The sequence below is a fragment of the Triturus cristatus genome, chromosome 8, assembly GCF_964204655.1.
Source record: "Triturus cristatus chromosome 8, aTriCri1.1, whole genome shotgun sequence".
Taxonomy (NCBI): Eukaryota; Metazoa; Chordata; class Amphibia; order Caudata; family Salamandridae; genus Triturus; species Triturus cristatus.
Window position 1 is genome coordinate 318,117,048 of NC_140591.1, and position 27,988 is coordinate 318,145,035.

Here is a 27,988-nt window from a genome sequence, read left to right on the forward strand (position 1 = left end):
GGAAAGGTTAAGCAAGAGTCTGTCCGGTGCATTTGGATCACCTGTAGTTGATTAAGCAGGTAGGCGGGCAGACCGACATAAAGAGCATTGGCATAATCTATGCGAGAGGTAATTAAGGCTTGGATGACAGATTTCTTAGCGTTAATGGGGAGCAATGGGAGGAACTTTTTTCAGAGATTTCAAAATGCCGAAACAGAGGCCCAATAGCCTTTTGATCTGAGGACCGAAGCAAAGTTTAGCATCAAAACAAATGCCCAGGTTTTTTACCGTAGCATCATGGGAAGAAGGCGGAGGAAACTCAACTGGCCAGAAGGAGAGCCAGAGCTGAGAGGGACAGTTTCTGAAGAGGAGAATCTCTATCTTGTTCCCGTTGCATTTTAATTTTGCCTCAGCCAGCCAATGAAAAACTGCAGAGAGACAGACCTTAGCCTGAGAGAAGTTGGCCTCACTATTTTTGTCCCAGGAAAAGTGCAGCTGCGTATCATCAGCATATGAGTTTACTTTGGCCCCAAGATCTTTGGCTAATTGAATAAGGGGGGACATATAGATGTTTAATGAAAGAGGGCTCGGAATTGAGCCCTGAGGGATCCCCATATCCAGAGCCTGGGGAGGGGCTGCAAAGGGGAGGGGTCCAATCCTGGGATCCATCCGCCAGGTATGATTTAAGCTACTTCCAGGCTGGACATCTACTCCGAGAGACCGAAGACAGGCCAGTAGCAGGGCATGGGGGCCATATCAAATGCACCTGAAAGGTCCAAAAGAACCAGGGAAGCCCCGCCACCCCCATCAAGGGTTTACCGGATAGCTTCCGATATTTCGGCCAATGCCGTTTCCGTACTATGCCGGGCATGGAAACTAGACTGAGCTGGGTGAAGAATATCAAATCTTTCAACAAAGTCAAGGATTTTGGATACTGCCAGTAGAAACGAGATAGGACAATAGTTGGAGGGCGGTGAAGGATCCAGAGATGGTTTCTTGAGGAGAGGGATAGTCATGGCCTGCTTTCAGGCCAGAGGAACCCTGGCTGAACATGGAGACAGATTGAGTAGACTGAACAGCTGGGTTGATGATTTCAGCTGCAACAACAAGCCACTTGGATCTGCAAGGATCCTTCGGAGAGTGTTTTAAGTGCCATCAGAGAGTCCTGCAAAGAGATAGTCCTTGTGTCACAAACAAAGCGCTACACTCTAATTCTCCAGCGTATCTCGCCCAGACAATTGTGGTCTCTGGAGGAGATAGTCACTCCCGGTCTGCCAGGGCTTTTGTTCTGAAACCTCCCCTCTTCGTACAACAGTGCATGCCAATCTGGATTTCCTTGATGTAGCCTATGCAATGTCTTGTATCATGGTTGTTGCTATTTCCCTTCGCTTCATTCGTACTTCCCGGTCACTTTATAGGGCAGAGACTGGTGCTGTGCAGTTTGACTCTGCTCCCGCTGATGTTTGTTTTTCTCTAAAATAAAAATAGTTTCGAAGGTCACTAATCTATGTTGGGGGACCGAATTCTTGGTGCTAGAAATTTCGACCGCCGACTTCTTGTGGTTAGTGGTACTGAGATTAACTTGAATAAGTCTAGTCTTATCCAAAAAGTGTCTGGCTAATGCCTCGCACTATTCCTGCGAGGCCTTTATGGCACAACTCTCCGCTTTGGGGGAGATGAAGCCCTTCACAATAGAAAATATTTTTTGGGCTTTGTTGCCCAACCGGGCAATACGCTCCTCATAGTATAGCCTTTTTCTTTAAGAATAGCAGCATAGTACTCCTTTTGAACCTTTCTAAGATTTTTTTAGAGAGAGCTATACTTATGCCTCCACTTACGTTCTAGCTACTTACATTTTTGTCTACCAAGCCCGAGGTGGCCGGAGAACCAGGGCTTGGAAGGTGATTTCCTTCCCCCTTTCACATGGAGCCAATTGGTCAACCGCCTTATTGAGCCAGTGGTGGTAACTGCCTAGGGCCTCCTCAATATCACCTGAGAATACGGGGGTGGACCCGGCCAGCAGCTCATTACATTCCCGGGGATTAATCTTGAGAGCTCTCCCATGTGAACTGATTGCTTTACTGCCATGAGAAGGATTATGAAGGATACACCATGAGAATTTGATGAGCAAGTGATCTGGTCATATCACAGAGAGGGGAGGTTACATAGATAAAGGATTATTTGAACAGACCAAAACCAGGGTATGCCCGCCTTGGTGAGCGGGGAGTGTAACCCATTGCTTAAGGTGAACTAGTTTTAGGGTACCAAGAAATTGCAAAGCCTCATCTAAGTCATTATCAACATAGATATTAAAAATCACCATGAACAAAAAATGGAGAATATTGAAGCACCAAAGGGGTAATAGCATTATCCAGGGCTGTGAGGAATGGGCGGGGGCGGACCGGGAGGGTCTGTAGACCAAGTCTCCACCCACAGAGTATTGAGGTGAGATTTTGATACAAAATCCCAGAACTTCTTCATCCGCAAATTCATTTGGAACATTCCATTGACAATCCCAGTCATCCCTTAGCGCAATTGCTATGCCCCCACCACGACTCACCTTGCGGTCGAGCATGATGATTTTGTAGCCATCAGGGATGGCCATCTCTATCATTGGACTGGAGTCCACCAATAGCCAGGTTTCGGCGATAAATAGCAAGTCAAGTGGCTCATCAGTAAGTAAGTCAAAAATTTCATCTCTGTGCTTAGCTACAGAGCAGGCATGAATCAGTGCCACCCTCAGCGTCTGGTTGCACTGGTTGCCTTGTTTCTGTCCTACAAGTGGGAGCGCTGAAATGTGAATCGGGCCCAACCTGAAGAGGCATTTGCTGCACTTCCTAGTGCTTACTTCTGCTGGGTCCCAACCGCCGCCACCACAGCTCTTGGTAGAGGCAAGTTGCAGGAGTTTAGAGCTACTGAAGGAACGATAAGGTGGCCTACTAGAGCACCAGGGACGGGCCGCGTGGCTGGCGCTGGCTGCATCCGGGATGCTGATGAGCGCAGATGGGCTTGCCTTAGGCGCGCACGCTGTGCGCATCCGTGCAGCGGGTGCATATAACATCCTGCCTCGGCCAATGACTAGAGCGCACCAGATACAAAATGCAGCCTCTAGGTGGCACAAAAGGAAACAGCGACCTTCCCCACTTCCCAGCACTCCCCCAGTCAATTGAAATTCAATACAATAGGAACAACAGGGAGGCTGGGGTGCGCGATAAAAGAAGAGAGCAAATACTAAAACAAAAGAACAAACAATAAAACCAATTAAAAATCTTTAAAAAGAGGCAGGGAGTGAGACAAGCAGAGGAGCGCAAAACAGAGCTGACAGCAAGTTCCCAACCGCGTAGCGGGTGCCTTTAACATCCTGTCTCGGCCAACGACTAGAGCGCGCCAGACACAAAAAGGCGACTCTAGGTGGCAGAACAGGAAACCGCGACCTTCCCCACTTCCCTGCACGCCCCCAGTCAATTCAAATTCAATACAATAGGAACAACAGAGAGGCTGGGGCACGCAATAAAAGGTGAGCACAATTACTAAAACAAAAGTCCAAATGATAAAACAGATTAAAAAAACTTTAAAAAGGGGCAGGGAGCGAGACAAGCAGAGGAACACAAAACGGAGCTGACAGCAAGTCAGGCTTCCAAGGCATTCCCGACCGTGCAGCGAGTGCCTTTAACATCCTGCCTCGTCCGTTATGGCACAACTCTCTGCTTTAGAGGAGTGAGACAAGCGGAGGAGCACAAAACGGGGCTGACAGCAGGTCAGGCTACCAAGGCGATTGGTAATATTCTCCGTTTTAGGTCGAGACTACTATGAAGCGCATACGCTGACTGCTTGGCATATTGTGGCTTATCATGAATATGAAGGGGCTTGGAGCCCGCCCATTGCTTACCATTGGTTGGCTTTCCATGTCAAACTCATTTACCTGCTTCTTATTCATGCCCCAGCTTGTCAATATTGTGTTTGTCCGTCACATAAAGCATTGCCTCTTTATCATCGCTTGATTGGCTGGCATCCCTGCTTTAATCGCTTGTTTTTTTTAGGTAGAAAGGAGTGGCACTCAAGGATACCTGTCAATGCACGCTCACTTGTAGGGGGTAGGGTTGCCACCTGACTGTATTTTTACAGACATGATCAGTATTTTAATGTTGAGGCCAGAACAAAAATTCTGAAAATCACAATTTTATTGGCTATGACTTGGAGTGGATAACTCTGTCACCTGTTATTTCGCCTCAACTCACACCCTGCAGTGAATGATATCCTGCTACATCTACAAACCTTCCTGTGACTGTGTCCACGAGTGCTTCTACCACGAGGTCTTTCCCAGCTTACCTCCATCAGCGTCTTCACGTGAGCCTGTTCTGACGTAATTGTCTTCCCCAGGTTGCGTCTGTCTTCTTGAGCACCCAACCACCCTGTTACTGTGTCCATGAGCGCTTCTGCCATGAGGACTTTTCTCCGGCTTACCTCCATCAGTGTCTTCACATGGGCCTGTTCCGACTTCACTGTCTCTTCTCAACCTTGTTGTCATCATGTCAAGACGTGAGTCCTATTTCCTATTTACGTGGTATGAGTGGTCCCATGGAGATTGTGGAGATTAAAGGGGAGTCGGTTTTTATGTTGTTTGACTCTAGAGCAAAAATAAAGTTGATTCCAAAGGAAATGTTTGACAAAACCTTGGTGGGTGAGGTCAAGGTGAAGAAACCTGACATGTCCGATGGACTATGGTGGGGAGCCTATTAAGTTGTTGGGTTATTTCAGTGGGTCTATACGGTTCAAGGACAGGCTAACAGTGGGAAACAATTACGTTTCCTCATTAGTTGGTTCCACCAATGGGATTTGATGGTATATGTTGACCCCAGTGAGAATCCCTCTGCAAGACTCAAACAAGTAGAGCAAGTTAGAGATCTGAGCAATGGTAGGCCATGGTAGGAAAAAGAATTCCCTGAGGTGCTCTAAGCAATAATAATAATAATAATAATAATAATCTTTATTCGGTTTTTGACATTATAAAACCATAAAAGATATCATGACAAACAAGTGTTCGCAATAAAATTTGTTAAGAAAAATATGTTTGGAAAAACAGTTAAAAAAAAAAAAAAGAACATGTAAAAAGTTAGGTAAAAAATAATTTCACTATTTTACAAGTTTTTTCTGTGCCTCATAATACACTTTAAAAAATTCAATACATGATACACTGTACATTCAGAGTCCAAAGTTTGAAGAGCCAGCATAGCAGGACGACATTGTCTATAGCCCCATTTCTTTAATAAAGGAAATAACCAAATTTTTCGATGGGAATGAAAGAATTTGCAAAACAGTAGTGTATGCAGATTAGACTGTTGTGAAAGATCGTCACATGGACATGGTTCCATCTGGGTTTTCCAGTTGTTTTTCTCCGGGAATGTAACTAGTCTGAAAAAAAGATTCATTCTGAACCTTGTTAGGAGCATCTTTTCATAAGTTGTAAGCTCCATGGTCAGATATAGCTGGATCTTCAGAGACTGCTTTGTCATTATTGCATGAGTGGCTGATTTTTTCGCAATCACTGTTGTCAGTCTAAGGGATTCCAGGTGACTCAAAGCAGCTAGTTTCAATTCCCTTTTGGATATTTCCTTCACTTTTTCCGGCATTTGATAGTATTTTTCTAGGCCCAAATCGCAGAAAAAGTCTCTTACGTAGGAGAGCCAGGCTATTTTGTGAGCATGGTCCAGATCCATAGTGTCGCGTAGGATGATTTTAGTCAGACTATTTTTTTCTGATACCCATACTCGCCTCCAGAGCAAAATAGGTTGGATTTTTATTAAGTCTTCGATATATGGGATTCCAAGTTCTATATGTGAGGCATAGATGGAAGTGCCTCTTGGAGTTGATAAAAGGAACCTCATGAAGATGTTCTCCTCTTTTTGGACGGGGCCGGTGGGTACATGTCCCCAGAGCCCTGCGCCATATAGAGCAGTGGCTTGACATTTTGCAACATAGATCTGTAACAATTCTACCGATGGTCTTTTGCCCAGTTTGTTGGAGAATTTCATCAATGCCATGATTGCTCGTTTAAAAAGATGTCTCCTGGCCTCAACTGCCGCTTTCCAATTCAGGGCGTCGTCGATCATAATGCCTAGGTAAGGGTACTGTGAGGTCTTTTCGATTCTTTGTTCCTTTAAGAAGATGGGCTTTGTTGTTTTTCTTGACCCGCCAACTACCATAACAAAAGTTTTTTTAACATTTATATGGAGGTCCAGGGCACCCATGAAGTCTGCATATTTTGATAGAGATTTCTGCAGTTCAATGGGGGTACGTGCTAGGATAACTGCATCGTCCGCGTAGAGCAGAGCGGGGATCGGGCGACCTTTTGCTCTTGGAAGGTCTCTCCCTCCTCTCAGCATAGATTTTTCTAGGCCGTTGGTGTACAGAGAGAAGAGGAAGGGGGCAAGAACGCAGCCTTGTCTCACACCCCGCTCTACCCTAAAGGGCGATGTCAGTTCTCCTTGTGTCCCATACCTCACTCTCGCCGTGGCTTCACTGTATAGCTCTCTCAGAAAGTCCAAAAGCGGGGGATCTACCCCCATTTCTCTCAACAGTGACCAGAGCCTTGCATGCGAGACGCAGTCGAATGCGGAGGACAGGTCCACATAAACCATATAGATGGAACCAGGTTTTGCATGGGTATATTTTGAAATTAACAGGCTTAGATTTAGGGCTTGTTCGACGGTTCCAAAGCCCTCCCTGAACCCGAACTGTAAGTCTGATAGAATGTTTTTGTCTTCTACCCATTGCTGTAGCTTTTCGAGAAGGACTCTGCCAACCAGTTTGCCCACAGAGTCAAGGAGCGAAATTGGTCTGTAACACTTAGGGTCTTGTCGGTCCCCCTTCTTAAAGATTGGGACCATGATAGAGGATGACCAAGACTCTAACAGCCCAAGTTTCATTGTTGCAAGGCAAACTCTGGTGAGAATTGGTACCCAGAGATCTGGAAGATGTTTAAATAGATCTACTGGGACCCCATCAGGACCTGGAGCTTTCCCACTCTTACTTAATGATAGGGCCGTATCAATGTCCTGGAGCTCTACCTCCATTAAGATTGGATATACAACTGGGTTGATAATGGAATGGTGTTCTTTGCTCGTAGATGTCAGTTTGAAGATTTTTGAAAAATGATTTACCCACACATCCTCTTCAATGGCCACATCTATTTTTGGGCCATTGTTTTCCATTAACAGAGGGGATTTGACTATTTTCCAGAATGCCTGGCTGTTTTTCTGGAATGCACTTTTGTGCAAAGCCTTCCACAAAGATTGTTTCAATTCTTTTTTTCTGATTTTTCTGGCGATGTTATACTCCCGTCGAAGAGATTGAATATTAGTAATATCTCTGAGTGGATTTCCGAGAGCTTTTTTCAGCTTGGTATGTGCCTTGGTACAATCTTGGTTGAACCAGCCTGTAGAGCTTATGGTGTTTCGTTTAGGTGTTTTGGTTAGTAGCTTTCTCACTTGCTCTATTATTATCTTGTAGTTTTCGATGATTTCATGCATCCCTGCATGTGGATCAAGGCAGATCAAGATGTTGTTGTAAGTGGATTCTACTAACTGTTTTGTAATGGTATTGGGGTCCAGTTTTTCCCATTTTATGGTAAATCCGTTTTTTTTCCCCAATTCAATCCTGTTCTGTGTTAAGGATTTTGCTATATTTGCCATATGTGTTCTTAGGTGGTTTGTTTGAAAATTTATTTTCAAAGCGGAATGATCGCTCAAGGTGTTTTCCAGGATTTTAAAGTTGTTAATTTGTTCTTTGAGGCATTCAGTTGCTATTATGTAGTCAACGGTGGTGTTGTAGCCCCTTCCTCTGTAGGTAGGTTCCATTTTGTTGTTTGATTGATGCATGGGATTTATAATTTGCAAATCCAGTTCGGAAAATAATTTATTCATGGCTGATCCCACGCTTGAGTGAATAAAGTGGGGTAAAGGGTTCTCGAATTCATCCACTATTCCACAAATATCGTTTTTGGTGCAGGGATGTAGGTTAAAATCACCACCCCAAATTATGTTAGCATATTCATTGATTTGGTTGGGATGCCTATGTTCATTTATTTTTCCTTGTATTTGGGAAAGAACAATCAAAAAGTTGTCATCCGTTAGATTATTGTAGATGTTAATTAGTATTACGGAGAGCTTTTTCCCTATTTTGAGCGTAAGGAGCTGAAAGTTTGAAAGAAGGTCTATCTTGGAAATCTTCAGGTCAGAGATTGTGTTTGCTAGATAAATGGCCAATCCCCCTTTAGGTCTACCTGAAGTACTAGGGAGGGCAGGCGATGTAAATGTTTTGTAACCCTCGAAATGTATAGGTGTAGTTGACCACGTTTCTTGTAAGCAGATGATTTGTGTCTCCTTCAAAAAATCTGCTGCAGAGCCGTCCTCTATTTTGTTTCGGAGACCCGCCACATTCCAAAAGATCACAGAAAGCTGTGAAGAGGTACAATCTGGAATGATAGCTTCTGTTTGTGCAGCCGCTATAATAGGGATAGATGGTGCCGGGGTTATTTGTGAGGACTCCGAGGAATTAGTCGTTAGTCAATCGACCATTTCCAGACCGCTGAAGCGATTCATGGTCGGAATGCCTAACCAGTTTTGCCCCTTGATGGTATCTCTGTAGTTAAGTCCATGTAATTGGTGGGGCGGTCTCTCCCACTGCTCCCAATTTCTGGGTCTATTTTGTGGGCCCATAGTCTGCCATGGGGCTTCTCTTTGCTGGAGATTCTGATTTACAGGCCACCAGGAGTTGAGAGGGTCACAATGTCGTAGCGGTAGATTTGGGCCGATGAACTCTAATTCCCAGGGCTGTGGAATGGGTTTCCGCCAGATATTATCGGTGTAGTGTAAGATGTTATTGTTACTAGGTCTTTTTGGGTAAAAGTAAGACAACGATCTTATAGTGATCACCCCTGTGGTGTTACTATGTTCCCAGGAGCAGATGTACTCAGCTATTGTGGGGTCCTCAAATGTAATTACGACACAGTCTCCCCGAATAGTTTTTTTTCTGTGGCCCACCCACGAGGTCCTAGTGACTGAAACTATTCTTGCTTTCCAAGGTGGGGGAACCGGACGATTTGTATTCAACCAATACTGGACCTTGTTTTTCAATGACCAGTTTGGTTCGGTCCCCTCACCTGTAATCTCCGGGACCCCTGTCATGACTACCACATATGGACACGCCTCAGGTGGCATGTTTAGGTTGGGTCTTTGTTCAGTGGTCCCTTTCAGGGGTCCTTTGATTTTTAATGGCTGCGTATTTGTTGTAGCTAGATTTTTGGGGGCAGATATACTAATGCTTGGCGTTTTTGGCGATGACAAAACCTGGGGATTATTTTGTGTGGGAATATTCAAGGGTTTGGGAATTGGGTTTTGTGGATTACGGTTGTTTGGTACTATTGGGGGTATTAGTGAAGGTTGTTTTTTGGGGTGTGGAAGGGATAGAGTTGCAGGTTGATTAAGTGTCGGAGGAGCAGTCGTGGGATTTAAAGCTGGTTTTGGAAGGGCTTGAGAGGATATAGATTTGATAGAGCCAGAGATCTTTATTAATTGACTCTCGATGTTGGTCAGTCTGCTTTCTAATGGACGAATATAGGAATTTAAGAGGGAAGCTATTTCTTTAGTTAGTTTCGATAAGTCTCTTTCTTTGCCTTGATGGGGTGGGGTTAGGGAATCTGGCGTAGTAATATCTTGGAGGGCATGTGGTGGCTGGTGAATTTCTATCACGTTTTTATTTAAGGAGACAGAATCATGGGGCAATTCGAGAGAATCTGTATCTCCGACCAAAGTTGGATGATCGGTTGGCTTGGTTTTTTCAGTTTGGTTTAAGTTTTTCCTAACGGTTCTTTTCTTTATAGCCCCCTCCCTCCTCCCTCTCTTTTGCCTTACTTCTTCGGGGGTTGGATCGAGAAACATGTTTGGGGTTTTTTCTAGATCACTTTCTGCAAGGGATATACTGAGTTGAGAAGCTGATAGGTCTACAGTGTTAGGGAGGCTAGGTCTGTTTGCAGCTGTATCCCTTTGAGGTATCCGAGGCTGTATGACCGGAGATCTCACATTTGCCAATAGACCCATTGAGGATCGGCGCGCCATTGCAAGTTCTGTTGAGACCCTCCCCTCAATTAAACTTAAACTTTGGTCTATGAATGTATTGGCTTTTGCGAGAAAGTCATCCATTGGGCCTAGCAATTTCTCTCCTGTACCGTTTTTTTTTTATTTTTTATGCTTGCTGGATCTCGTATTCATTTTTGCCGGGATAGGAACAAGGGGTGTTTTCTGAGACAGCTATAGAATTAACAGAAGCAAGACACGGAAGTAGTAAGTACCTGCAATGTGATGCTCTCGATAAAAAGCTTTGGAGGATGGGCCGGGCCGGGCTCTCACGATCTCGAACGGCCTCAAACGGCCCGCTCTTTGCCCGGTCTTCGCCCCGGGCTGCGTCCCGCGCGCGTCCCGCGTTACGCGGTCCGGAGCGCGCTCTTTGAAGGATGGTAAATTGTGGGGGCGTGGCGGTGTGAGGGGGCGCGGCTCACGCGGGAAGAGGACCAGCTGGAGCAGTTGGATGCTGGTCCTCGCAGTCCCGGGGCCTGCGCCTCTCCCTCCTCTGCTGTTGCACAGCTGATTCCGGCGTCCCAGCGGCTCCCAGGGCACAGAATAGGTGGTTGAAGCTACTCCTGTAGCGTGACGGTGTCAGTTCAGGCAGAACACACTATTGCGAGTGGCACCCGCGAAGCGGGTGCCGCGAGTTGTTGAAGGATTTTGGCTGGGGGCGTGGCGGTGTGAGGGGGCGCGGCTCACGCGGGAAGAGGACCAGCTGGAGCAGTTGGATGCTGGTCCTCGCAGTCCCGGGGCCTGCGCCTCTCCCTCCTCTGCTGTTGCACAGCTGATTCCGGCGTCCCAGCGGCTCCCAGGGCACAGAATAGGTGGTTGAAGCTACTCCTGTAGCGTGACGGTGTCAGTTCAGGCGGAACACACTATTGCGAGTGGCACCCGCGAAGCGGGTGCCGCGAGTTGTTGAAGGATTTTGGCTGGGGGCGTGGCGGTGTGAGGGGGCGCGGCTCACGCGGGAAGAGGACCAGCTGGAGCAGTTGGATGCTGGTCCTCGCAGTCCCGGGCCTGCGCCTCTCCCTCCTCTGCTGTTGCACAGCTGATTCCGGCGTCCCAGCGGCTCCCAGGGCACAGAATAGGTGGTTGAAGCTACTCCTGTAGCGTGACGGTGTCAGTTCAGGCAGAACACACTATTGCGAGTGGCACCCGCGAAGCGGGTGCCGCGAGTTGTTGAAGGATTTTGGCTGGGGGCGTGGCGGTGTGAGGGGGCGCGGCTCACGTGGGAAGAGGACCAGCTGGAGCAGTTGGATGCTGGTCCTCGCAGTCCCGGGGCCTGCGCCTCTCCCTCCTCTGCTGTTGCACAGCTGATTCCGGCGTCCCAGCGGCTCCCAGGGCACAGAATAGGTGGTTGAAGCTACTCCTGTAGCGTGACGGTGTCAGTTCAGGCAGAACACACTATTGCGAGTGGCACCTCTAAGCAAACCTATGTTGTTTGAAAAATTGCATACCCAAGATCAAGATAAAGAAGGGAGCAACACCGCTTGTGAGTAAAGTGAGGGGGCACCTGGTCAAGGATAAGATGAAAACTGAGTCAGAGAAATTGAAAGAGAGTGGTATAATCAAGGGGGTGGAGGTCACCGAGTGGCTTGCTTCGGTAGTCATGGCAAAGAAGGCTAATGGTGATGTCCGACTCTGTGTGGGCATGTGGGAACTGAAAAAGTGTGAAAAAGTGTGTAATAGTTGCCCATTATCATTTGCCGAATATAAATGAGATTCTATTTACGCCAAAGGGGGAAAGGTATTTCTTGTCCATTGATCTAACCTCTGCTTAGCATCAGGTGAGGTTACATTGGGATTCACGAGAATTGACAGCTTTTGTCACCGCTTTTGGTACTTACAAGTTTGTCCGTATGCCATTTGGCCTTATTTCGGAAGCAGCAATATTTCCACGTGTGATGGAAGGCATACTGAAAGGGGTACAAGTAAAAAAAAACTATCAAGATGACATTTTGGTGTACGGTATGAATGTGGGTGAGCACAATGATCAGGTGCGTGAGGTAGTCCTGAGGCTGAAGGAGAGTGGTCTGACATTAAAGGCAGAGAAGTGTTGGTTCAATTTAGAAATCGTTTACCTTGGCCATAAGATAACATAGAACCTAAAAAAGAGTTGATGCATACTATTGACAATTTAGCTAGTTCAGTACCCAAAGAGGAAGTGATTAGGTTCCTTGGTATGACAGAGTACTATAATATGTTTGTTAGTAATTTTGCAAAGAAGACAAAGAATATGAGATTATTAGTAAACAGGTGCCACTTTCAGGTGGAGACAGGCTTTGAAATGGAATTTAAGGAAATTAAACAGAATCTTAGAAAGGCTTCTTCTTTACAAAGTTTTAAGCCTGGTCAAGGTTCCATTATCATGTCAGATGCCATTGCGAAAGGGCTTGGAGCAGTTTTATTGCAGAAACATAATGGTGTGGAGAGGATAATTCTCACCATTTCAAGAGGACTGACGGGGCAGAGATTAATTCCATCATTGAGAAGGAAGCTTTGGCAGTGTTCTGGGTAGTACAGAAATTAAGGATGTTTGTCTCGGGCAGTAAATTTAAGCCAAAAACAGACCAAAATTTTTTGGGGAGAAAAAGGAGTTAAATGCTGTGTCTGTGAGAATTAGATGTTGGGTTGTTGTTTTGCAAGAGTTTCATTTTGATATGGTGTATTTACTTGGAGCAAAGAATAACATAGCCGATTGTTGGTTGGGATTTGAGGACATGGACTTTGAGGTGTGTTTGATCAGAGAAGGAATTGTGAAGAAAGACAAATTGGTGGATGAGTTGGGAAAGGGTGATGTGATTCAGCAAGTGATACATAGAATCAAGAACAAGTGGAGTGGGCAGGAGAAGGATCATGACCAATTGCGAGTATTTTGGAAAGTTAAAGATGAGCTGTCCCTACCCAGTGAGTTGGTTTTGAAAAAAAACAGGTTGGTTCCCCCAACAACTTTAAGGAAGACTAGTTTCATTAGCGCATGAGAGTCATTCAGGAATCTCAATAAACAAAGGAGAGACTCAGGCTAATGTACTAGTGGCCGGGGATGCACATTCACGTTGAGAGATGTGTAATAGGGTGTATGGAGTGTATCAATGCTGATAAAACTCTCAGATGCAGAGTTCAGCCTATGAAGGTGAGAGAAACTCCGAAGAAACCTTGGCATGAGGTGTCCATGGAAATACTGGGCCCTGATAAGACACTCTAATACAGACAAATATGAAATTGTTTTGATTGATATGTATTCAAGGTGGCCGGAGGTGGGAATAAACAACTCAGTTAAAAAACACATGATGTGATAAGTATCTCGGGGACAGAGGCATTAAGCACAAGAAGTCCGCTCTGTACTATCCAGAGACTAATGGCGTGTTGGAGAAGCTGAACAGGGTGCTAAGGGAGACTATACAAAGAGCCATAGCAGGTAATTTGTGTTGTAGGAGAGAGAGATAATAGGGAAAAAAAAGAATTATAGGATGACTCCTCATACTACTACAGGAATCTCACCTTTTCAATTGTTCAAGAAGAGGAAAGCTAGCACATTTATTTGTCTTTCTTGGGTAAATGACAAAGCAGGGCAGAAATTGAGTGTGTCTCTGTCTCGGAAAGTGCTTGGTTTAATCTTTTCAGGTTTCGCCTGCACAGTGCTTGCGTTGTGCTTGTGAAATCTATTGCATTTAATATTAATCTTAAAAGGGGCTTACATCCCACCGCTACTTTTCATTTGTTTGTGTGCTTGCCACTTACTTTTCCTCCATTGTTCCAGACTATTTCATGTTTCTCTTATCATCATCCGATGGCCCAAGTACTCATTTTCATCTGCTTTTGTGGAACTTCTTTTAGGTTTTGGCTGCAAAGCACTTGTACTGTGCTTGTTTTGTTTGTCTTCTGCTCATTATGTAATCTCATTGTGGCTGTCTTGTTGCTGGAAAAGGTCAGTGTTCTAGTGTGCTTTCTCTATAGTGTGCGCCTCGTTCTCTTGTTTCTGTAACTATCATTTATTTCATGAGGCTTGGAATGCATCATTCTCCAAGCCTCATTTTCAGCCCTTAGCCCCGCCCCGGTTATGCTATTGTGGTGATACACAGATTACATCAAGAGCACACTGTCCCGGCTGTCAGTCTGCCTGTCCTAAATGAGTGGTTGTCTCCTAATGCCTTCCTGCATGCAATCCAACAAGGCCCAGCCTCTGAAAGGCTATCATTACATCAGGGGTCCATGAAGTGATTGAACAGTATCACTAACGTCCTCGTTGGCTACTCATTTCATCAGCTCTCCTCCACATCAGACTGCACACACTAACACGGAACCCCCTCTCCACTCACCGCCTAGAGCTCGCCAATGCTCGCAGTGCAGCAAGGTCAGAGATATTTTACATTATTTGATTAATGCTGAGAGCTGCAGCATGTTTAGACAGGGTTGTGACCCTGGGCATCCTCTTTGTTTAGTGACTTGTTTCCCTGTCCAGTGACTTCTGTCCCTGCTGAGTGGTGAGACATCGTCCCTAGTGCCTCGGACTGTTCCACCGGCCCAGCTATCTTTCTTTGCAATTTGGTCAGCGGTAGCCCAGTCTTGTTTCATGTCACACTTTATGGTTGTGGGTAACTGCTCTAAAACTACACACCATTCCACAACACGTCCTTTGCCTGCTGTCATTACTCACTGCTTCGAGGTCGTGCTCTTGCAGTTGTAGTTACGCTCTAATTGTGCCTGCAGTGGAGCAATGCTCGATTTCCAATTCATAAAGAGAGATTATGTTTGAGAATAACACTGCCAAATGCAGAAATTGCATACTCCTGCTTGGATCTCTTCCCTGGGACAGGGCCCCACTCTCCCTTAGGCAAATCCTTGGTGTCTGTCTGCAGGCTCACCTTCCCCTTAGATGTTTCAGTAGTATCCCCCACCTCGGTTAAAGAGCCATCTGGTGAATTATGTCTCAATAGTCTTATTAAACAGATGAACGTTCTGGAATGCCTGTTGGTAATTATCAGCTATGCATGTCTGAGTCAAAGAGAACACTTGTTTTCTCTACACTGTATGGGCACTTTAAAATGTGAATCTGAAGGAAAGCCTTCGCAAAACACAGCGAAGCGAAGTAATACCAAGCAAATTATTTTCATGACATGCGCAATGATTTGAAATCAAGGTGCATTCATTTTTATCAAAAACGTATCTGCTGCAGTCACACCTGAACGTTTTCTGATTACTTCTAAATATAATTTCTTCTCACGACCCAGGCCCTGGAATTTACCACAGTGGAATCAGCAACAAAATTATACCTTTTCAAAAAATGTTTAAAGTGGTCTCAACGCTTCTCATGCCAACAATGCCTGTAAATGTGTTTATTGGTAAATGCCAATCTAATTGGCTGCATGCATTTCAAACGTGCTTGGCCGCTGCATTTATTTCTCTGCGCTCTGCAATTTACCTAATCTCCCCGTATTATATTACCACCAGTTACTGCACAATAGATTGGCTTTCTCAATAAACAAGCCATAACACTTCAGTGGAGTTTCAGCAACTTATATTGCACAACTGCTCACCAGGCTAAATCCTACAACAAAAAACATTATTATTAATCACATAGGCGTAACCTATTGCGTTTACCAATGCTTGTTTTCAGAAGCAGTTGAAACACAGGAATGCTCTGAAAGTGCATCGAAGATGGAGTACTTTCGAAAGGCACTCTGGCGGATTTTCTTCCAAGTTCCAGTGTGTAATTTCAACCAAAACGGATTATAGGCCTGTTTGTTCGTTGTCAGACATTTCTTGTTTGTTGATTAGCTGAGAGGAGAATAGCTGAGGAAAGTGTACTGTATGTCTAAGGATTTTGAATTTTAAAGTACGGTGCTAAGGTAAGTGGTTGGTGAATGTAATGAGTACATGCAGCTCACGCTGCAGGACTGTGCATTTAGATTCTTTGCTGACTCGCTAATAATGCCGTATGTCCCTGTTCGTGATTCTTTTTCAGTTAGGTTGGATTGATTTCACAATTATTAATAATGGATGTTCCAGACACATGAGCGACAACCTCTTCTGGCCATGTCACCTGTGTCTGTCACTAATGACGTGGTTGCACCTTCCACCATGCGTGGCTCTTCCAGCGGAGTCTTCTGTGACACAACATGAGTCTTGCATGCCAGCATTTGAATTTTCCCAGAGTTGGCACCTTTCTGAAACATTTACTCGCTCACCACTTTCAATTGTCACCAGCCGCCACTGGACAGGAAGTGATGGACTTTACTTTGTACTGGATCCCAATGTATGCCTATTAAGCTGTGCCAAAGTGATACCGGCTCACATTAGGAATTTTGCAGCGTTGGCACAGGAATTTCTGAAAAGCTGTGTGGCCATGGTGTGGGCTGGAGTCCAGTCCCTGTCACTGAGAATTGGATAAGAGGCCTTGTTTGTTACAGTGATCCATTGGAAGCATATGCAAACTAGCTACACAGAGCATCACGACCTAAAGACATTTGGACCCCGCTCAAACAATTCCTCTTAAATAGGGAAGAGATCCTGACATTTATAGGAAGGCCCAGTGCCAGCCAAGACTAAACTGAGATGCTTCATTGACATATGCCACCCCTGCTCCTCCCCTGGCCATATGACAAATAGCCTGGATTTAACTCGACATTGATGTATGTGCTATGAGACACGTAAAAGTAATACTGTAATCTGTCAAAATGGAATATGTATGACAGTGTTGTCTTTCATTTCATTGTTTTTCTTTGCTTTTCCTTTTCTACAAATTAAAAAATAAAACCAGCATTGGCAATTCTAATAGGTCTGGATTTAAAGGAGTTTTATATGGTAATGTGAAGCATTACAAGTAAATAGCATGGGAATAAATATGTACTTGCGTGTAAGCAAAGAACTGTAGAATAATATTTGTGCAGGTTAGGTGGTCAGGGGACAGTTTCAACAGTCAAGCCAGAACCAAAGATCCATGTATGTTAATGATTGTCCTCCTTCCATCTGTGCTGCTGCCAGAGAAAAAAACATAAATTATCTAGTTATGTAAGGCACTTTAATAACATTCCAATGTCTCGTGTGGGCCCCTGAAAGTTAAAGTTTATGCAGCTGGAAAAAGAAAGAAAATGAGGGCAAGCACTTTTGTTGTGGAAGGACACAATTTCTGCCCAATCAAAACATGTACTCCTGGCTTCCAAAATTTGGGCGGAGCCAAAACCCCTCTCTAGTGATGCTCACATAATTATCTGGCCACAGCTGCACTGTCAAGCCAGACCTTGAGAATGAGAAATAGTTATTGTATTAAGGTGTATCGTGGGCTGAATGCAACTTGTGGTTCAGTGATAAATCTTAGACGTAGACTGTGAACTCACGGAGAACAGCACTTTCCGTGATTTTTGCAATGATTCGTGTTCTTGTTGGGGCCAATTCTTAAACGAATGTGCAAATCTAACCCCTAAAGAACAATGTCCATGACTTGTGCAGATATACTTAGCTTCAAAGGTTAACAAAATGCCAGGGAGTAAGTTTGAAAATGTACAAAAATCGTAAATTTCCAGGCATGCTCCTATTTGCGCACCTCCGTATAGTCCTCAGGCTGGAAATCTGCAGCTTTAGAGCTAGGAATGCAGTTTCATTTATGTTTCCCTTTTCCAGGTGGAAAACATTTTCCATGTGGTGAAATCTGTTCCCCTGCAGTTCCTGAAAATAAGTTTTTTTTTTTTAATCTTCCCCATCCAAAATGCACCCATTTGATTCAGAAACGTTTTAACTTGTCACCCTGGTTTGTGTATGCCATCTGCTGGCATATATTTCCTTGGATGCTGTTGTGTAGGGACAGGTTTCATCATTTGCTGTTTTTATTCATGTGTCGGGCGCACTGAATGGTTTGCGACTCAGCCCCAAGTGAATATTCATTTCACTCAAGTGGCCAGGTACAAAGCTCCCTGTTCCCACATTTCCCTTTTGCAGCAGGGCCCAGTCCTTTGATGCTCTTTGAAGTTCACTGCTGCTTTCATGCTGCAAATGTAAAACATGACACATTTCATGTTTCATTTTCCTCTTGAATGTCAGGCATGGTAGATTTTAAATAAATTATTAGTTTGAAAAATCACAAGAAAAGGCTTGCTCATTTATAAGACACATATGACACGAGTGACCGCATATTATTTATTAACCACAACTGATCTTTGCTTGGGATATAAAATGGGCAAGAGATTATGTTACACAGCAGCAGATGTTACCTAAGGACAGTTCCGGTGCACATTGGGGCCCTCGGATTGGACAAGGCGTGCCGGCCACTAGATGCGTTTAGCACTTACAAGAATAGCTGCGGAACAGTTGCATGTTGCACATTTAGCACTAAGCGCAGGAGCGAGTTAGTTCCTTTTACATTCAGTGATAATAATGTGTAAGCTTTGCAAATTCTGTATGTTGTGTGGCAGCACTGAGCTGCAGCTCTTCCCAGGCATCCAGGGTTGTAGCATGCAGTGTTAGTATCCTAATAGAGGACAGTGGAAGGTGCTGCAGTGCTGTAGGGATGCAATGCTACAAAATGGCTGCCCATCAAAGACCCATCCAGAGGTAGCACTTTCTGTGGTGGCTAGAAGGTGCTCTCACTCTCAACCATCAAATCACAAATATAAGCTTCTACGCCAAACTGTACTACATATTGAACACACCTAGCCAACATAAAGTCATATCCAGTGATCTACAGCAGGCCCACATGTCTACTCTAACCTTTCTTGTGGCAGAATGCACTCCTGAGACAAGTGAAAGAGGCTAGTGCAGCAAAGAAATTGGTCTTGATGCCTATTATATATCCTTGACCAGTGCTTAATTGAAGCCGATGATTGCAAGTGGAGCATTTGAGGGAACTGGTACTTATTTTTCTTCTGACCTTGATCGAAAAAACGAGAGAAAAAAAAGGGGGCAAGAAGAAGAAAGAGAGAGACACAAAAATCGTGACTAAGGGAGAAAGCGGGGATGAAAAAGAACCTGCAAGAGTGAGATAAAGAGTCAAGGAGTGTCTGGTGATGGATTAAAGAAGCATGAGGTGGAATCAAGACTACACAGCATTGGTTTTCGGCTCTCTGAACATTGACAGCTATGCCCTGGGCTTCTGTGCAAAATCTTGGGCCCTGCCACTTACTTACTTTACAAATTAAGCTCTGGCCTTGAACAATTCATCCTTCGCAAAAACTGTGGAATACATCAAGAGTAAAATCATATATTCTTCCCAAATAAAACTGGGGTAAATAGCCATCAATTACAGAGTAGTGAAACCAACTCTGTCAAGGCTGTCAGCCACCAGAATACAGTTTATCCAGAGTGAATAAAATAACCTTCCTTAGATATCTGGATGGAATCCCAAACTCAACTGTTGAAAGTAAATTAATTATAGGTACCTGATTAGCTTCACAGGACACATAGAAGCTACCTGGATTGCATATAAAAATATGCCATGCAAAGCATTGATATCTCCGCAAACATTCCCATTTTGGCTTCCCTTCCCAAGCCAAAGGAAGACACTTAGAGCCTGAATACAAGTTAGTTTTTGCTTCGTGGATGTATATGTGGATGTGTGTGGTGTGGCTTGGTGGCTAGTACTATTGGGAGTAACATTATAGCCTATTATGGGGAGTATTGGTGCTGTGCTGGGTGCACTAAATCACAAAGCAGCAACAATCCATTAACCAGCTACCTCTCCTATCACTCGACTATATGCTTGCTTTGTACCCTGTACAGCATTGCATTGCCTTTTTCGGCCTTTTTCGGTTTGCACTATACAAAGACCACATACATACATACAGACATTTGGGATGCTGTGTCTAACGTGCAGTTTTGGAAGTGTGTGAGTTCATGGTGGTGAGTGGTAAGAATTACAAAAATGCAAGGCAGCAATGGGCATTCCCCCCCCAAAAGTGCATAATCACAGTATTTCAGTTCTATTAATAATCAATGGCCATATGTACAAAACCTTTTTTGGGGTCGCAAACAGCCCAATTTTCAGAATCAGGCCTTTGGCGACCGCAAAAAAGGTTTTTAATATGTAAAAAGCCAAATTGCGATTCGGTAACCTGTTACCGAATGGCTAATTGTAATAGCGATTTAGTATTTGGAAGGGCATGTTTAGGGTGTCCCTTCCTAAAACCGAATCGAAGTAGTATGTATGTATGTATGTATGTATGTATGTTTTGCAACCAAATTACGGTCGCCAAACATTCATTTTCTACCAACACCTCATAGGTGATGGTAACCATTTACAAATGCAAGGGGTCCCCATGGCACCTTTCCTTTTGTAAATGTCAAAACAATTTTTTTTTAAGAGCAGGCACTGGTCGTACGGACAACTGCCTTTGTGTTTTTTAAAGGCATCTTGTTTTCCTTTAAGAAAAATCGGCTGCATTTAAAAAGAATAATAATAATTAGTGCTTTATTAAAAAGTAATCACAGACCTCAGCAGGCCACCACCCTGTGATGGCAGCGATTCCTAATGGATCACAAAAGGCGTCATACTTCATTAATTTTCATGAGGTAGGGTGATTGCGACCCCATTAGGAATGTTTTCCATAAATTAGGATTCGTGATTTCCTAATTGCGATTTGCAATGATATTCAATTAGGAAATCGCAATCCCTAAAATTTGTGCATATGGCTCCAAATCCCTATTGATAGCATTCAATACTGTTCATTAGCACAGACAAATTATGTGTTTGATTTCATTCATTTACTTTACTGATTTATTTTCCACTGAGTTATTATATATAATTGTTTTTTTTTCATTCTCAATTCGCATAGTGCAGTACCATATATGCCCGAAAGATTTGCTTTTCATTTTCTACCTAAATTACACTTGTTTTCTTAAAAACAATGGTACCAAAATCTAAAGCGAATTGTATTTTGAAACAGTCATAGAGAGTACGTGATAAATTGTATCAGGACTAAGTTTTGTTTCGTATATTTGTAAAGACACATTGACTGTAACCACTAAATTATTGAATTGTTAAACATTATGAGCAATGTACTTAAATAAATGTTAAATAGAGCATAGATTAAAAAGACAAGCATCTTTTATGGACTCCACATTCGAAAGATGTTTAAAATCAGATGTAATAACTACAGTTCAAGAGAATGGCACAGTGCAAAGATTGTAGTCTACAAAGAGCGCACAGAACATACTAGTTAAAAAAGAGATTTCCAATGAAAGGGAATGGAGGGCGGGGGGGATGTGGAGGAATTGGACATGAGAACATCAGGATTAAAGCAGGCGGCTTCTAAGGGAGGCTGGTCAATCTCACCCCTCCACCCATCTCCTCCCACACAACACCCACCCACTCACTTTGATCACATGTTGCATGGGTTCTCTTTACAAAGCCCCTCTACAGTAGAACTAAGCTGGGCACACACATCAGTTTGCATATGAATGCAGCATTCTGCCTGATGAATCATGGGAACTCTTAGATAGTGTTATTGCTGCAAATACTGTCCTCTGAATACAGAACTATGGCGAAATAGGGTGCTATCGGTTTGGAGATGCATGTGTTATGCACAATCAAGATTAGGGAGTTGGTTACAGCAAAATCAAATCACCACATAACTGTGATCTTGATGGCAGGAGTATTGTGAAGGCTGTGAAAGGGCACATATAATTCCATATCTCTTAAAAAAAAAAATACCAAACCAGAGACAAGAATATACAATTTCCTCCACTATGATATCAATGTGACAAGTCCTTTCACAGTTAGTCACAGGTCATAGCATTTAGAGCTAGGAAACAGAAATGCAATGGTGAACTAGTAACTTGACAAAGTGAAAATCAAGATCCAAGCCTGTAGCACAGTCACTTATCAAGAAAGACATCCAATCAAAAGAAGGCAAAGTCGCGCTCAACTGTGTTCATCATTATGCCCAAGGAATATCGTTGAATTCTTGCCCCAAAAACTGCATTTTAAGAAATGTTTAATTGGTCACTGCGCATGAATCGACACTTTTTCAGTGTAGAGTATGAAACAAGGTGCTACGGTATGAAGCATTGAGTAGAACTGAGTAGGAGACTGTGAAGTAAGGAGCACAGGAGGTTGACGCTGTGATGGGTCATTGTATCCTCAAGCACAATCAATTCTCCCACAGAATCAGAAACTCAGCAAAACTCACCTACTAATGATTAACATTGATGTATGTCAGCCCGTCTTGTCAAGAGAACTTCATCCAGAGAGTGAACCATTGCAAACAAATTGCCTTATCACTGTTCAGGTCAGTCTAGATTTTTTTTTAGTTGTTTCAAAGCAGACACATGACATTGCACAAACCATCTGCGCAACAAGCATTTACAAAGCCAATAGGTCTCATTTTTATAATATGAGTACCAATATGTTAGCTTTGCTAATTTTTGTCTGTGAAGTATTGTTTAAAAGAATGTGAAGGAAAAAAAAGTTTAAAATGTTGGGGAAAAAAGTAAACACATTTCTTATGGTATATCATCACTGTAAATGGAATCCAATGCTTCTAATTGTTCTAAATGGCAAGAATTATTTTTCAAATGATTTTCACTCAGGAAACTTTGAGCAGAACTTATTAAGTGTCAAAATGTAAAGGAAAATGCTTACAAAGGCCTAATTGACTTTCCTCAGGATTCTGTCATTTGGGGGCATATCAACAAGGGCTTTATCTCTGCTTTTTTGGCTTTAAAGCTAAAAAAGGAGAGATAAAACTAGCGCCCTATCAACAACAGGGTGCTAACATGCAAATTTGCATGTTAGCACCCTTTTACTCTACGCTTCCCCTTGCATCTCTAATGAGATGCAAAGGGGGCGTTCCAGAGTAAAATAATAGGAGAAATGTCGCTAAGCAACATTTCTCCTATTATCAAGAATGTCGCTAACCCTGTTAGAGACAAAAAAAGCAGCGCTAACCGCGGTTAACGCTGCTTTTTTACATCTGGTATTTTTCTGACTTAGCCATGATATCCTATGGAAGGAGGATATCATGGCTAAGTTTGCCTGTCCCTATCAACAAGGTAACGTGAGATTATCGCTGGGTTTCCAGCGATAATCTCACGTTAGCCTGTTAGCGTGAGGATTTTTATCGCTATTGAGATACGCGTTGCTAATAGCACGCTATCTCAGCGATAAAAATTCACGCTAGCCGGCGATAATTATCCTAGCGCTAAGTGCGCTTAGAGATAATTATCGCCCGTTGTTGTTGATATGCCCCTTGGTCTTCTGCAGTTGCCCTTGGAGATTTATGGCCCCAAGGAGAAGTGTCATGTGAAGTGCACCTTCTGATACAAGCGGCAGCTGAGTGAAAGCAGCAGATGGCCCTTCCCCCAGCGCGATAAAAGCATTTGTGTGCCAAAGATTCTGCTTTCATACAGTGTGTGGAATACAGGAAATAAAATAAAGCAGACCTAAAGGTTTGTTGGTCAGCCAAACCCCCAACAAAAATATATTTGCTTTTACAGGCAGGCGGGGAGGGGTAAAAAGCAACACAGCGTGTGGGGGGGGTTATTTCTGAGTCTGAAGTGGCACACAAAAGAGGGAGAGAGAGTTAGAAAATGCATGCACTCTCATGGACTGCTAAATGAAAAAGAAAAAATAGTTTCCTAAAGGTGAGCAGTGAAAGTATACAAGTCAGTCAATCAAAGGGATTGTAAAGAGGATATGATCTAGAGAATGGACAAACACAGAAAATGCAGTCAAGCCATTGAATAACAAGCATTTACAATGCAATGGTCTCAGCATTGTTAAAGTTAGAGCTATTGGCATTGCTCATGACATTATTTTTGTTTATGTTTTTGTCTTTAAAACATTTAAAGAAACGGGGAATGTACCTTAATTAAATTCGTATGGACTACACAGGATATTCCAGCAAAACTTCGGATGTGAAACATGTTGCTGTTCAGTGCATTTTATACCGTTTACAAAACAAGGGTTTCCAGCCCAGAAGACAGCAGTTTCAGATTTGTGTACACGATACAGTGAGTATTTGGAATATTAATCAACCACTTTACTGCGTGGATTAACCCTCACCTCACACTAACCGTCCAGCTACTCACACAGCTCTTGTACTGTGTGAAGCAGGGACCAGCAACAAATGTCTCAAAGGCCGAACATGTAAAAAGAAAGGGCAGCGCCTGACTATGCACTGGCACAGCCCCAATTTTTGAGAGACGAGTGAAGCGAGGGGTTGGCCTGAAGTTACACAGTGCATGTCAAACTTAGTTTTCACTGACGTTTTATAGGCTGCAGACTCAATCTGAAATTCTAATCCTTCTCATGAGACCACCAAAGCACAAAATGAGCAGATATAAATAATGTAAGATACAATGTGGACTTTTTTGTGTCTCGCCTATCCTCGTTGATTTTACAGAGGTCTGCCCATCGCCCCCCAAGTGAGGCACACCAGTACCACTCTCATCACCTTTTAACTGGCAGTGTGGCGCACTGGCCCATTCTCTGAAAACACTGCGTGAACCGGTGGGGGTGCACTGGGAAAAGGCGGAACAGCTTAAAATTCTTTCCAGGGGCTCTCTTTGGAAAACCGCTAGGCTGCCCAGACTACTAAACTTTCTCATCCTGCTGCCAACTCAGCCCGGAGTTGCACCTCAGTTACACGCACAGTAGGGACTTCCAGGCGCCCCTGCTTCTCCTCGCATACCCCAGGACAGCAGCACAGAACGTGTCCCGCGGTTTCGCTGCCCTCCCTGAGGCTCTCTGCCGGCCCTGCTCCCCGGGCAGCGCCATGTTGTGGTCCCCCAGCTCCCCTGGACTCACCTTGGCGATGGCCTTCCTGTAGCGCGTCACCGCCTGCTGGATGAGGCTGGAGACCTGTAGGTTGCCGTCCCCGCAGGGCACCACCACCCGGGTCCTCCCGAAGCACACGGTCACTTTCATGCTGCCGCTGGCCGGCGCCGCTCCCCGGAGCAGCGCGGGGCCGGCTCAGCGCCACCTCCAGCCGCGGCTCAGCAGATCTCTCACCCCGGGCACCGGCATGCGCGGCCACGAGGGAGCCGGAGCCACTCCAGGGATCAGGGGATTAGCGCGAGTGCGCAGAGTAATAAGACACGGAGAAGGGATTTGTGCGAGCTCTGAGTGGGATCAGCGCAAATAATGGGGGGCGACGGGAGCGGGCGGAGACAGGTGACAGGGCTCCCCGGCATACTGAGGGGGTGGGAGACCGTGAGGAGGCGGCAGAGTGAGACATGGAGAGGGGAGGGTGCGCGGGGAGAGAGAAGGGAAAGGAGATTGAAGAGAAAAGAGGGAAGGCCAGGAAAGAGTGGAGAAAAGGAGAGAAGAGTAAGCGGACAAAACACGAGCGAGAGGAAGAGAAACGGATAAAGGAAGCAAGAACAGGAACCCGAAGAAAAATGGGAGAAGGTAAAATGAGGGGGAAAGAGGAACAGCGTGGGAGAAGGTAAAATGAGGGGGAAAGAGGAACAGCGAGAGAAGGAGAGAAATGTAAAAATGTAGAGAAAAGGAATGAGGCAGTAACAAGGATAACAAGTACTGGCAAAACTGTTGCCTTACCTGGCGAGAGCCATGAACACCGCCGCCTTTCTCCGAGGCGAAGCAGAAATGCCTCGGAGAAAGGCAGCGGCGGTTTCGAATTCGGGGGCGTGTTTTTCTTTTCTCTCCTCTTGCCATTGGCTGGAGGAGATAATGAGAAAAGTAGCAAAAAACACGCCCCTGAATCCGAAAAGGACGGGGCCTGTTCGGAGAGACAAACCTCTTCTCCAATGGCTGGCCAGCATTCAAGAGGCCAGCCAATGGAGAAGAGGGGAGAAGAGGGGCGGGTTTAAGCCCATCTTCTCCAAGTCATTAAATCTCGCGAGGGACGGGGCCTGTTCGGAGAGAAAAACCTCTTCTCCAATGGCTGGCCAGCATTCAAGAGGCCAGCCAATGGAGAAGAGGGGAGAAGAGGGGCGGGTTCAAGCCCCTCTTCTCCAAGTCATTAAATCTCGCGAGCGAGACTGCGCAAGCGCAGCCTTCGCTAGCCGAGACCTAAAAAGCAAGCAAATTAAATTGACAATGAAGCCAACCAATGCTACTCAATGAGTGGGCTGTAAGCCGTCCTGTAAGTTCACAATAAGTCTTTCTCTAGCAGACAGCTTGCATTGGCTGGTAGGTGAGACCTAAATCTAAAGAAGAAAAATAGATCTGGAAAGGAAAGTCTGCTGCACTGGAACAAGGCACAAAAATGACCGAAGAAATCTTGCTTATTAATGCTCTAAATCTCATCTTCTTACTAGCTCGTGTGTCAGGTCAAATGAGGATTATGCCACTGAATAAGCTCAATTCTCCCCAAAAAAAGATTCAGGGAGAGACCTTGATGATAAAACACTTGTTGGATCAAGTGTGAGACCCTGAACGTCTTTGGTGGCCATACCAAAATAAGGATTCCATTTGCCCAAAGCTGTCTCTTTTGGTCGTTCCTAATAGGGCTTCCTGCTGTTGCCTAGTTGATAAAATCATGTGTTGTTCATTCATGAAGCCCAAAGTAATGGATGATAAAATAATTTCTGAAATTATTAAGTGGCAAGGTGGCATCTTTATGAATAAAGTACCAGGCAAGCTAAAACACAAACTCATACGATTCCAAGGATGACACAGTAAATAAATAGCATGACTCTGAGAAGGACAGGCTTGGGTTCCAATTCACAAAAGCATTAATGAGTATTTGTAGTAGTACTCCTGTGATATTACATCAAGTACCACTAAATCCAATTAACAAAAGTATGGTTGTAGATCTACGCCTATGTTTCTTCTATTTGTATTGGCTGCAGTTCTCCACCTGAGGAACATAGAACTCCACCATGTACTCCTACATTTTAGGTGTAAATGTGGAAGTGGCAAGGGGGAGTAGCTAGAAAGTTGGACATATCTAATACCTAGTGGTAGGAGAAATGTGAGAACTAAGGAGGGGCAAAGTGAGGAACATACACATTCAGAAACATGCCAAAAAGATGTGAGTCATATGTAATTCACCAAAGTTAAACTTCTCCTCAAGTAGCACTACAGAACATGCACGTTTAAATCTACTTCAACCAAGCCTTGGAGTAAGTCACACACCATACATGGCCACTCACAGATACTGCAAGAGATTCACATTTAAACCAACGGAGGCAGGGAATACTATTACCAACACAAAGCCAGGATATTTAAAAAAGAAACAAAAGAAAAAAGTGGTCATATAGCTTTAGACTTTGCATATTCTTCATACAAATATCGATTTTCCCCATTCTTTTCAATCTAGACATCTAGATAATGTAGGCAGAGATCTCGTCTGTGCTATGTAGTACTTCATTTGGTTCATTAGCACTTAAATACGCCTGACGCCTGTGAAGTTTATGACCATATTTATAGGTGTACATCTCTTCACCCAATGCTATAAGAGGATTGCGACAAATACTTCTGAGCATGCGTATCTCTTGCCCTGAGTTAGCCAATTGCATTTAGGTGGAGGTAGGCACAATTCTACGTGCACTGAGAGTACTACGTTGGATGTGATGGATGAATTGCTGAAAAATGTTTGGGGTGGCATAGTGGTCCGACCTGAGCTCTCATCCACATTTGATGCAGTTGATCATGAGTTTCTTTATCTGCCATATGTATGTTATGGCCAGAGTAAAGGGCTCTGCCTTGAAATGCATTTCCTACTTTTTGAGTGACAGAATGTTATGAGTGAGGCTGGGCATTTCTCAGTCGCCTCTGTTGCATTTTACTTTTAGTGTTCCTCTGCCCCCCGTTGTTGTCTGCACTTTTCAACATATATGCGCAACCTTGAATGATCATCAGTTGGAGTCATGGCTTTGCCCTTCACTCTTACTCCGATGATACTCATTTAATAGCAAGAGTGTAGGAGGCCCCATGGAATCTAGAGTTGTTTCATGTTTGTCTAATGAAAGCACAAAAATAGGTGAAAGAT